The 12,766-nt window shown below is 51.1% G+C and overlaps 1 protein-coding gene across 2 annotated transcripts in view; it reads left to right on the top strand.

The window, feature by feature from the left end:
* Positions 1–8,424: 8,424 nt before the first annotated feature.
* Positions 8,425–12,766, top strand: part of KIAA0513 (KIAA0513 ortholog) — a 62,031-nt gene continuing 57,689 nt past the window's right edge. Inside the window, exon 1 of one of the 2 annotated variants that reach the window (XM_044255621.1) lies at positions 8,425–8,502. The gene's annotated coding sequence lies outside the window, so the exon portion shown is untranslated. The remainder of the gene's footprint in view (positions 8,503–12,766) is intronic. The other variant, XM_044255619.1, reaches the window with a different exon arrangement.

The raw sequence follows: 12,766 nt of genomic DNA, 5'->3' as shown, positions 1-12,766 counted from the left end.
TGGTGCGGCGCGCGGAGCGAGAACTTCGAAAATGCGGAAATAGTGGAGCGGGAGTGGCGGCGACTGAGCCAGAAAGCACGTGGGGGAAAGGGGAGGCGCCCGGGCTGGGGGCTCCTGGGGCGCGCTGGGCCTCCGCTGCCCTCCCTGAGCGTCCCAGCGACCCCTCCAGACGCCGGGTGCCGAGGGCTCTGAGGGTGGACACGCGCTCGTTATCTCCTTGGCTCTCCTGCAGTGTTTGGGGCCGTTTCCGCAGGGCTGGGAAGCGGGTGCGCGGTCAGTGTTTGTCCCGACACTGCCAAGGGCCGGCGGAACCGCGAGATGAACGGAAGCGGGGGCTCCAGCCCGGGCGTCCGTCGGGGCCCGACGTGCTGCGAGGCGCCGGCTCACCGTCTACCGCCCTTGCTTTTCCAGAAGCGCTTCTTCCCGCTGAGCTGTGCGAAGTCACGGGGTGCATTTAAAAGTTTAGACTTGTGTTACTGGATCTTGTTCCTCTTTATTCCCAGCGGCGCTGTGTGTGCATGTCGTCATCGCTCCCCGGGCGCCTGTCTCCCGCTCTCTTAGCTTGGGGATTTGTTTCCTCGGGGCCGGAGAGTGAGCGGGGCCTTCAGTCCGTGACCTGTTCCTTCTGCCTTGGCCGAAAGAAAGGACGGTTATCTTTGAATAACTCCAAGACCTCAGGTAGCCCTATATTTGAGATGGCCTTCTTAGGAGCACTGTGAAAACAATAGGGGTTTTTGTTTTTTGTTTTTTGAAAGAGAGAAAGAGAGAGCGTGATGGGATGGGGTGGGGGAGAGGAAAAGAGAATCCTGAGATTATGACCTGAGACGATGAAATGAAGAGTGGGACGCTTAACTAACTAAGCCACCCAGGGGCCCTAGAATGGGTCTTTTTTCAAAGAAGATTTGGGCTCCTGAGTGGCTCAGTGGGTTAAGCCTCTGCCTTTGGCTCAGGTCATGGTCTCGGGGTCCTGGGATCGAGTCCCACATCGGGCTCTCTGCTCAGCGGGGAGTCTGCTTCCCCCCTCTCTGTCTGCCTTCCTCTCTGCCTACTTGTGATCTCTCTCTCTCTGTCAAATAAGTAAAATCTTTTAAAAAAATAAATAAAAGAGAAAAGGTTATCTGGGACAAACATAACCACGTCAATTCTAAAAGTAACTCACCCATTAATGAAGTATGTAAGATGATACATATAGTTGGTTCAGACATAAATCCAAAAGGCAGACGCATATCAAGGCAGTCAAGAATGCTAAAATGAATTTTCTTAATAGATGCAGAGCTGGCTTCTACGGCCAGGCGGGGGCGTTGGGGGAGGAATCAACTGAACTTTCACCAGAGAAAACTGACTTTATGTCTGATATCTGTGGATAAGCCCTGCAACGTGTAAAGTTATAAATAGCTTAAAGAAAAGAGAAGACCCCAGGGAAAAGATAACCCCAAAGGGTGTGCCAGACCTCTGGTTGTTCACTGAAGACACCCAATAATCATTTTGACCCATTTCAGAGTCTTTCCCAAAAAATGAAGAGTGGAGGAATCCTTACCCCCATGATTCTTCTTAGAGTCCCCATACTTGTTTGTGTTGCCTGTGTCCCTTAATCCCGGTGTAGCTTGTCCACTATAACTTTGAAAGTGTTGCCCTTACTATAGGAAATGGCACAGTAAAATCATCCATTAAAATATTTAAGACGGACAGCAAAGGTTGACACAAACAATGCTATCAAGGAATTTCATCTTTCTTAACAGAATTGTATGTTTTTTCAAAAGACCTTCTGCAAGTCATTTCCCCTTCCCAAGCCTCAGCTTTTGTTTTTGTTACTTTTTTTCTTAATCTCCAAAATATGAGATTAGATTTGGTTTCTAGGGCTTTTTCCTGTTTTAAGACTGTGGTTCAAGACTGTGAGGTTTTGGTTTTGGTTTTGGTTTTGGTTTTGGTTTTTTTACCTCTCCCTGATTTCACTGAGGTCCTGAGAGCAGAAACCCTACTATTTCCTATTCCCTTTGCAGGGATGGGAAACATCCCATGTCCAGGGTTGGTTCTGTTTATCCTTCAGGAGCTGGTTTCCCGCTCACCACTCATCCCTGGAAGCAGCCCTTCCAAAGCAGACACTCGATCCAAACATGTGAAAAGACGCTCAGGCTCTTTCAGAGTAAAAGGGATGAATGCAAATTTGAAGAAGAAGGAGATACCATTTTTCACTGAGTAGATTGGCAACGCTGAAAGTTTGGTAACACTCTGTGTTGGCACACAGACTCAGCTGATGCAATCGTAAATGTGTTCATCTCTCTGCAGAGTGAACGAGCAGTATGGATCACAGAATATGTAAGCGTACGTGCCCTTTGACCCAGCAACCCGCCTTAAGAGTTTATCCTCCAGATAGGCTTACCCATATGCACGAAGCTGTTTGCGCTTGCGTGCATACGGTAGCGTGCTGTAGAAGCAAAACACAGGCAGCACGCTGTAGGCCTGTGAATATATTCGTTGGACAGGTTGTACATACAAATGGGAATGCTGTGATGTATAATTGTAAAAAAAAAAAAATGCCGATTTTCATGAATTCAGATGTCTGGTCTTCAAGGCATATCAGGTCTGTTGTGTCCAACTGTGTGCGTTGTTAAGAAAGCAGAATGGGGAGATGTATGTTTATTTTATTTTATTTTATTTTGAGATGTGTATGTTTCTATGTACATAGAATATCCCTGGACAGAAATACAAGAAATGGGTCTGTAATTCGTTAATTTTTTAAAACCATGTATTTATTTTTAAATACATAAAATATGACAAAACGAGAGTGCCACAATGGGCAAGACACTCAAACAGGCCCTTCACGGAAGAGACTCTCCAGAACATGAAAAAGCGCACCTTCTCATTAGTCACCAGGGAAACGCAAACTTAAGCCACAGAGAAATATTTACACACCTACCAGAACAGCTAAAATGACAAAGCACCGAGCATTGGCAAGCATTGGGAGTAACTAGAACGTCCGTACACCGCTGGAGGCAAGGTCATTATTAAACCACGGGGGACGGCTGTTAGGACAATCTGCTGAAACTGAGCATACGTGAACCTGTGTTCACCAAAAGACAGGCGCCGGAATGTTCTCCGAGCGCTGTCCACAGTCGCTCCAAACTGGAAACCTCCTAAACATCTGGGACCGACAGGAGGAATAGATGGTGTACACTCATACAACCAACTGTCCCACAACAGCAGAAATCAGCTTCTCAAATACACGCTGGGTTAAAAGAAGCAAGATACACTATGTGATTCCGTTACTAAAAGCTTCAAAATAGGGCAAAACTGGTATTTGGCATAGGAAGAGAAAGCAAGGCAGCGGTGACCAGGGGGTAATCATATTCCACGTCTTGATCTGGATGCCCCTTGTACCGGTTCCCACTCGGGGTCAATTCATTCGCCTCTGGACACTTGGGATTTGTGTGCTCGATTTCAAACACACAGCGGGATAGAAGGAGAGAGAGGGATGCTTCTAATGGTTGTACAGTGGACAGTCAGAGGTTTCTTCTGGGTGTTGGGGTTGTTCCTCATTTTTTACCACGGCTTTGTGGTGTTGAATGCAACAGCCAGAATAGGGAAGCGAGAAGGCCGACTCTCCCCAGCCCATGGTGTTGGACAAAGCCCAGGGAGTCTGAAGAACCCAGAGTGGTACGATGTGTCCTAATTCCGCTGCACAGGGCCACCTTCCCTCCAGCTGTGGATAGAGCCTGCTGGGACCCCGTGCCTATACTTGGTGGGGCAGGCGTATGGCTAGTGGACATTGCGTGGAGCACTTACTGCGAGCCATGTTGCTTGTGTCCACTGGTGCCTCCCCAGCTCCTGTTAACAAAAAAACCTGCACTGAATGAGGGAGTGGACACACTATGGGTGGCCCTTTTCAGAGGTGAAGAGACAGGCTCAATGCAGTTAAGCAGTGTGCTCAAGGTCACACAGCTAGGAGGAGAGAGCCAGGATTCGGACACAGACCTGTCCTCTTTGCTGCTGTCACACCCATAAACTCACCTCATCCTCACTGCCCTGCGAAGCTGGTGTGATCCCTTGCAGGGCTAAGGAAACTGAGGCTCAGAGTGAAGTGACTGCCCCACGGAAGCAGAAAGCCCAGCTAGCTTGCACACCTCTTTCTGTCGGCCTGCGAAGAGCCTACTTCTTATACTGTGCCAGACTCTTCCTCCAAGGTGCCAGAGGCCAGGCTGTACACTGATGCGCTCTACACCAGGCCCTGATGGCTTGCTTGCTCCTGCTGCCAAAGGCCCCATCACCAACTCTCCTGGGAGCAAGGCCCTGCCCACGTGTGCTCATGATCTTCTTGTCCTCTCTGCCCCAGATCCGTTTCTTAAACTCATGTTGGTTTATTCAACAAGCATTTAATGATCTGCTCTGTGCTTGGCCCCTTGCTAGGTGTTGCAGACACATGAGTAAGCAAAACCAGCCAGTCCCTGCCTCTTACAGAGCACAGAGACTACGGTGAACCAGTAAATAAGTGCCCAATTACAAACAGGGGTGTTCCTATAAAGGAAAAGGACATCGCATGGTAGAAGGGTATACCTGGACATCTGGCCTGGCCTGGGGTCACACAGCTTCCTTTTGTGTGATAGGTGAAGGGCACATGGATATTTCATAAGCAAAGGCATGCAGGGGATGGAGGTGGAGGGTTCCAGGCAAAAGAGTAGGTTGGAAGGCCTTGCAGAAGAAAGCAGCATGGATTGCGGGAAGTTCTGAAGGGGCCAGTGTGTGGAGGGTGAGGAAACCGAGCTGGAGAGCTTGGAAGGGCCAGACCATGCATGGCCCAAACAACTGGAAGGATTCTAGCCACATCTGAGGGGCAGTAGGAAGCCACTGGAGGATTTGGTCCCATGTGTGATTTCTAAAGGTGACTTCAGCTGCTTTGCGGAGAAGAACCGGAAAAGGTCAAGGACAGACACAAGGAAATGTCAAGCGATCTCTGTCGACAGAGTCCTCTGATTAAGACCACTCAGCATCCGGCAGTCAGCCTGGCATTATCATTACTGGATCCTAAGCCGTCGGGTGGAAGTTCATTGGAAAAAGAGGATATTTAAATAGTCTAAAAGTATCTTTCCCAGAGATGACAAAGGGGAAAAGATACTGTTACAGTAGAAAAATAGGTCACCATCTCAACCGTGGGCCAACAGCATCGGCAGTAATGAGAGAGAGGGATGTTTGTGTCTCCTGATCCGATACCCTGAGGACACACATCCGTGCTGTTGTTGCCCACACTCTGCCACCTGACTTTGAGGGGCAGACAGAGAACCCTACACTGAGAGACATCTGACAAAACCACCAGCCTGTGCCCTAAATACGCATCAGTGCCTAGAAGGGCTCCGAAGAACCAGGAACTATTAAAGGGTCTGCCTTTGAAGATTGAAGAAGACCCCTCCCCCAGCCAAGGGATGCTGGAAGCCCCCCAGAAACTGGAAAGGCAAGGAGGCCCTCCTCCCCTAGGGCCTCCAGAAGGAACACGGTCCCGCTGAGGTAAGTCACTTAGAACTTGAACTCCAGTGCTGTAAAAGAGTAAATCTATGTTATTTGAAGCCACAACATTTGTGGCAATATGTTACAGAGCGGGAGGGGGAAATAGGCATGGCGGGCAGCCAGAAGCGGAAGAGTTGCCTGGCTGATCTCGTAGAATTCGTTTTCCGAGCCATCTTCTAGTCAAGGTATTTTTGAGTATGGACTCAGCCATCCAATAAATTTCCTATTTCTCCCACCCTTTCTTCATGTCCTTTATACAATACCATGAGATACCTCAGCACATGCTTTGTCCTGGTTATCTGTGGCATTCCCCTACCTGCCCAGAATCCATCTTCTCAGTTCCCTGTGGCGACGCCCCCATCCCCGCGCTCTTTACCCAAGGAGTCGGGTAGGGCGGAGCCTCACTCCTGTCCAGTCATCCCAACAACCTGGCCTAAGAGATGGGCTTGAGGGGATGAGCACCCGACCAGTGCTGGTCCACTGAGATCAAACCCTAGGACTTTTGCTGGAAGTGTTGAAGGGCAGAGTCCTTCTCTTGCCCGGAGTCTCTAATGAAAGGACCTGTGCCGTCGCTCCTGGAGACTACCTTATAAAAAAGTCACTGATCCCAGAGTGAGGCCAGGTCAGAGGGAGGCGGTCAAGTAAGGGAGAAAGACTGAGTTCTGAGGACATCATTGGTACCCCTGGATCCCGCTGGACCAACCCCAGAATTTAGGTGAGTTATGTAAGCCTTTTATTCTTTTTTTTTTTTTTTTTTTGAAAAACCAGTGTGAATTGAGTTCTGTCACTCTTAACTGAAAGAATCCTGGTAAATACACCTCCCAGGCCCCAGTACACTATTTCTATACTATTTCCTGATTTAGCAGTCTGTACATTTCACAACAGAAATATGGTCAACCTAGCGATGACCTGGTCTTTGTCATCCGTGCTTCCTCTTCTGAGGGACCACAGTTATTTTGTGAGTGATCTGTCCTATTTCCCACGCCCTATGTCCAGTTCGCTGGCCTGGGATTTGCAGAACTCTGCTCCCCACCCTTTTTTAAATGGCTATGTATCTGCCTCTCTCCAACCTGCTGGCAAGGTCAGAAGACCTTTTCTGAGGCATGGCGAGGCAGGGTTCATACGAATCTCTTGAGAAATGATACTTTGCCTGAATGGAATCTGACCCTCAATGAGCTCACATTTTCCAGTTTTCCTGAAGACTGGTTATCACCAGAGTCAGGTCAGGGCTGCTTGGGTCCTTGCCTCATGCTGTGTTCACTCCCCAAACTAGGTGAGGATTTGTCCAACCACAGATGCAATCCTGTTCCCACAAAGTCCACTAGATGGGCTCGTATTCTGCTGGAGGCATCAATGGCAATGCCCACCTTTTTGTAGTGTCCACTTAAGGGAATGAAAGCTAGCTTACACTCCTTCCCTTCCTGAGTTCATACTAAACTTGAAATACTTCTCATACATGAGGGCCACACCGAGCTGGTCAGGCAAATCTGGAATGGGCCAGAAGTAGCTAGGACACCAAAGGCCCCATAATTCTTGTGGGTAAAGCTTCTGGCTTTTTCCTTCATGTTGTTTTCTTAAACTTGGCCAACCATCTGCTGGGATTAGCAGGTGCACTTGGGGCACAGCAAACATGTTTGGTCATCAGTCCAAGTGGCCTTTTTTCCTAAAAGTGGCAGAACCCCAGATCCTCCCGTGTAACTCCTAGGGCTTCAGAGAACCTGCAGTTCTCTGCATAGAAATTCTGCACTGACATTCCCCCGTTTCAGAGAGCACTACGCTTATTGGGACCGGGCTTTATCATTTCATACAAGCAACCACCAGAAGGAGCCCTAGAGCTCTGTAATGCAGGCTGGAAGCCAGGGGAGAAGGTCCGCCCACTCGGATCACAGTCTCTATCTTGCTGGTGCTGGACCCAAGTATGACGCACCCCCGAAATTACTGGGAGTGGGCATCAGTTTATGTTTCTATACGTCCTTCCTCTAGAACTGAGAAAAGCTTCCACAGGAGACACTTTTTTTTTTAAACCCTTTCTCTTAATTTTAGAGGTATGAGGGAACCAGGAACCAAACGGCCTGAAAGTTGTTTGCTGCATCTGCTGAAAAGATGCAGACTGGCCTAGAAATTTCGAGGCAAGCGAGGTGGGATCTATTAGCTTTTCAAGATGCCCCCTTCAAAAACTAAATCAGGCCTCCGCGTGCCCTTCGGTACCTGCTTCCTTGCCCGACTCACTCTGAAAGCGTGTTCGTTAAGGTCAAGACTTCACCCTATCCCTGGTACTGGAGGGCAGGAAACGGCAAACGTCATCTTGTCTTAAAGGTGGAGACAGTCGGGGCCCCGACGCACCCAGAACCGGTCTCACTCCGCGGCTCCCGGCCGGGGCTCCCCCAGCCCTCCGGACCCAAATCCCCAAATCCCTCTTTTCTGTGCTCGCAGAACAACCCGTCCCACCCATCTGCCCCCGGGGAACCCTAGTTCCACGACTTTCCGCAACAGCGATCCACCGGAGCCGTACGAGCGCGCTCCCGGGGGCCGCGGGACCAGATTTCCCGCCCAGGGACAGCCCAGGTACCGAGAGATCCGGGACGGGTACCGGGACCGTAACTGCCCCGCCCAGGAGCAGCTGCCCCGCCCAGGAGCAGCTGCCCCGCCCAGGAGCAGCTGCCCCGCCCAGGAGCAGCTGCCCCGCCCAGGAGCAGCTGCCCCGCCCAGGAGCAGCTGCCCCGCCCAGGAGCAGCTGCCCCGCCCAGGAGCAGCTGCCCAGCCCAGGAGCAGCCGCCCCGCCCCGTCACGTGACCCGCGCTCCGGCCGGCCGCGAGGGGAGGGGCGGGGCCACCCTCGCGCCTGCGCAGTCGGCGCCGGGGGGGCGGGCACGGCCGCCTGACTGACAGCTTGCGCTGCTGGCGCCTCGGAAGGACCCGGCTCTCAGGCCCGCGCAGTGGCCGCAGCGCGGAGCCCGGAGGCAGCCGCTCGCTCCCCGCTCGGACCCGCCGGCCGGTGCCCGCCGCGGTGAGAGAGGCTCCCGCCGGCGCCCGAGAGGGGGAACACGCGTCACTTGTCCGGGCGGCGCGGGGCTCTCCGAGGGCCGGCGGGTGAGGGGCCGCGGGTGGAGGGAGGGGGCCGCGGGATGACGCGGGGTCGCGCGCGGGGGTCAGGGCCTCGGGGGCTTTTGCAGGGTCGGCGCGAGCTGGGGGTGAGGAGGAGGAAGGGGAACCGGGAGCCCGCGGTGCGGGGGGCGGTGCAGTACCTGGGGATGCTGAGGGGGGGATGGACAGGGGGTCCCCACCCCCGGTGGCAGGTGGTGTCGTCAAGTGGCTTTGGGGTGGAGTCAGCTCCTCAGTGTCGGGGAGCAAGAACCCCCAGACTCCGGGGAGCGCGAGCTGGGGAGGGGGTGCCTGGGGCCAGGATGGGAAGGACGTCAGCCAAGTCGTGCGGGGTGTTCGGGCGCAAGTTCGCCGCCTCTCTGCTCCTGGGCGGCGGGCGGGGTGCGGGGTGCGGGAGAGGGGGCTCCGGACCCGGTGCTGCCGCGCCAGCGCTGCCTGTGCCTGCCCGGGGCTCCCCCGCCCTCCGGAGGGGCCGGCAAGCAGACGAGGTTTGCAGAGGGCACGGCAGCGCGGGCGCCGGGTTGGCAGCTGCGGAACAGCTGGCTCGGGGCGGCCTGAACCCGTAGTCCCGGGGATTGGGCGCCTCTTCCCGCCGGCACCCGGCTTGCCCTTCCCTGGCTTGTACCTCGACCGGATTTCAGAGGACGACTTTGCGGTGGGCACTAGCCTTGGCCTGCTCGTCTGACTCTGGGGTTGAGTGTGGGGCGGGGGTGCCGACCTGCAGACTGAGCAGGAACTTGGCTCGGAGCTAGCAGGTGAGGCGCCTGGTGGAGAGGTTGTCGCTGGGGTGAGTCAGTGGTGGAGGCACGCGGACAGCTGTCAGGGCCCCGGCTGCTTTCGACGGCTGCCGCCCAGACCGCTGCCGCCTAATGCTAATGTTTCAGAGTCGTTTCAGGAGAGGGACCCCCTCCCGGAACCAAACCAGGGCAGCCAAGATACAGAACAGGGAATTAAGGAAAGAGAAAAAGGATGATTTTGATTAGTTACACATGAACGCTCTCCTTGGTCTTTTACACCTTCCCGTTTGGAAGTTTGTTTTCTCTTTGTTCAGAGCCTCTCCCTTCCACTGTCACTCGTTTTTTGTTTCTTGTTGTTTGTTTGTTTTTTTTTTAAAAGATTTTATTTATATTTGACAGAGAGACATAGAGAGGGAGGGAACATAGCAGGGGGTGTAGGAGAAGCCAGCTTCCCTAGGAGGCTGGATCCAGGGCTCAGTCCCCCTACCCTGAGATCATGACCCGATCAGACAGCAGACCCTTAATGACTGAGCCACCTAGGCACCCTGTCACTTGTTTTTATGTCCATTTGTTCAGAAATAGGACTGCTTATGCATTTGAAGCTTGGGCGAAAGGCTTTTGAGACCTGCTCACAATGAAAAAGTTGACTCATGAGATTTTCTTTTTCTATAAAAGAAATGAAATGACTGGGGACTCACACATAGGCACTTTCAGTGATTACAGATTATCTCTAGCCTCTTGTATGGTCTTGGGATGCATTCCCATGGTTGTTTTTGGATTTTGAGGTTTTTTTGTAGCATGTGTCTCTCCTATGGCATGTGTCAGCCTGAAGATGGTTTCCATTATTTGAAAATGTAACAACTAAAGGCAGTAAAAAGCTACTACTGGGTGATGTGAATGAATCACAAACCTTAAATAATTTGCTACAGAACTCCAGAGAATGGACAATAGTGATTCTCTTTGTATGACAATTAACTTTGGTTCTTCAGAGGTGAATTGCCTTATGGTGACCCCCAGAGATGACATCTTTTAGGACAATCCCAAGAAAGGTTTAGAATGGAATGAGTCACACTATATGCCCTCCCCCACTGCTTCCTCCCTCAAAAAAAGAAAATAATTAGGTTAAAAGAAACATCAAAAGCAACCTGAGAAGATTTTTTTTTTTAAGTCATGAAAATTCAACCAGCAGCAGGAAAAATACACAAAGGGAGGAGTAAAATCCTGTCGCTCTTAACAACCCCTCACTTGTACATGACAGAGTACTTTACGAAGGGGTCGTGCACAAAATCTCAATTGAGCTTCACCATAAACTTGGGAGTGATAGTTGGTGTTACCAGTCACATGTCACTGATGAGAGAACAGAGGCCAAGTGAGTGCCCAGAGTCACTTAGGTCCTAGCGGCAAAGCAAAACGATAAGCCTCACCTTCTGGGGTTAACCAGAAGCAGCAGTGTGCCATCAGCCTGTGGAGTGGGTGGGGGAAGGACAGGACAGTTTACGGTGCCTCCGAGGACGTGGGGTCTTCCCCAGCATCCAAGGGCAGAACATGGCTCTCTGCCATCACTGGCCTCTTCACTCAGTCAGCTCAGCTCCCCCGTGCTCCTGCACCGTCGGGTCCCCCACCACAGCCCCAGAGCGTCTGCATCTACTCAGATTTGTTTATGCATCTTTGAGAAATCTAGTAGGAAGTGGCTTGCAAGGAGCCTCTTGCCCAACTGCTCTGTGTTTCCAAATAGTCTAGGTGTCTTCAGCGGTGATGGTGATGCAAGAGAACAAAGCAATTCTAGGGACATGTCCCTGAGAGTTTTCCTTGTCCTCCACCCGGAAGAAGAGCGTGGTTGGTTGTGAAACGAGGGGAGCAGACCCAGTCGTTTTATTTATCGGATACAGTATTCGATACGTGGCATTGTTTGGGTTATGGTGACACCTTTTTTTTTTTAAATAGAAAACAGGGCACAGCTGTTCTTGTTAGAGAAGAACATGCTTTAATCCCACTTTCTAGCTCTGGGCATCTAGATCTGGAAAAGGACTTCAGAGGGAGGTTATCCGAGAGATGCCTCAGTGGGCAATGGTAGAAAACAGAATTAAACACCAATACAGGGAGGTCTGGGGGGCTCAGTCAGTTAAGCGGCTGCCTTCAGCTCAGGTCATGATCCCAGGGTCCAGAGATCGAGTCCCGCATTGGGCTCCTTGCTCCACGGGGAGCCTGCTTCTCTCTCTGCCTCTGCCTACCACTCTGCTTGCTTGTGCTCTCTCTCTCTCTGACAAATTAAAAAAAAAAAAAAAAGCCAAGACAATCTTAGGGCACAACAATAGATGTACAGTCCCTAATGAGAAAGATAACAGTTCCAATCTATGACTCCGTGCTTAGAGTATTGTGTTCTTTTCTGGACATCACATTTAAAAAGGAGATAGGGGGAAAAAATCAAGAATAGCCATTGGAAATTGCTGTGGTGGTGAGTGAATTAGAGCTGGTAAGTGTGAGAATCTGGGTAGGGGGGCATGGTCACAGGGTTCAGGGCTGTCATTAATAAACTTGTTCTGTAGTGGCCCAAGAACCAAAGGACGCAAGTTATAGTTAGGAAGATTTTTTTAGTTTAGTTTTCTTTCTTTCTTTCTTTCTTTTTTTTTTTTAAGATTTTACTTATTCATTTGAGAGAGAGAGAGAGAGCAAGTCAGTGCAAAAGCAGGGGGAGGGGTGGAGGGAGAGGCAGACTCCCTGCTGAGCAGGGAGCCTGACTAGGGCTCTGTCCCAGGACCCTAGGGTCATGACCCAAGACAAAAGCAGATGCTTTACCTACTGAGCCACCCAGGCACCCCAGGAAGGTTTTAGTTTTAAGAACTGTATCATGCCAGAGTAATCTTATAAAAACTGTGGGTGGAAGCATACCTCTCCCTGGTGGTTTCCCAGTACTCTGGGGATTGAGTTCACTTCTCATTGTGTTGTACTTCAGGTGCCAGGTGAGTGCTAGCTGACGTTTCTTGTTTCTCCAGCTTCACAAGTCACCTCTCTCTTACTCACAAAATCCCATCATCTTCTTGTGCCTTGAGCACATCCGGTTCACTGTGCCTTAGGGCCTTTGCACTGGCGGCTCTTTTCACCAGAATTTCCATTGGCTGGCTCCCTATCATTCAAGGGACTGCTCTAATATCACATCCTTAGACCTTCCCTGACAACTAAAACAGTTTCCTCCAGGTCCCTACCCCATGTACTTTATTATATTAGAGTGTTTAATTTCCCTCATAACAATATCAGAAATGGTCTTCTTTGAGAAAGCTTTTATTGTCTGCTGCCCATTTACCAGTGTATCAGCAGTGCCCCAGAGAGTGCCTGGCATATAGTACATGCTCATTAAATATTTGTTGAATGAATGATTTAAATGACGGACTTTTTCAAAGATGGGAGGGATTGCTGCCTTAGTCGATACTGAGT

The sequence above is a fragment of the Neovison vison genome, chromosome 7 (genome assembly GCF_020171115.1).
Source record: "Neovison vison isolate M4711 chromosome 7, ASM_NN_V1, whole genome shotgun sequence".
NCBI classification, from domain to species: Eukaryota; Metazoa; Chordata; class Mammalia; order Carnivora; family Mustelidae; genus Neogale; species Neogale vison.
The sequence above is the reverse complement of the archived record's forward strand: the minus strand, read 5'-3'. Positions and strand labels throughout refer to the sequence as shown.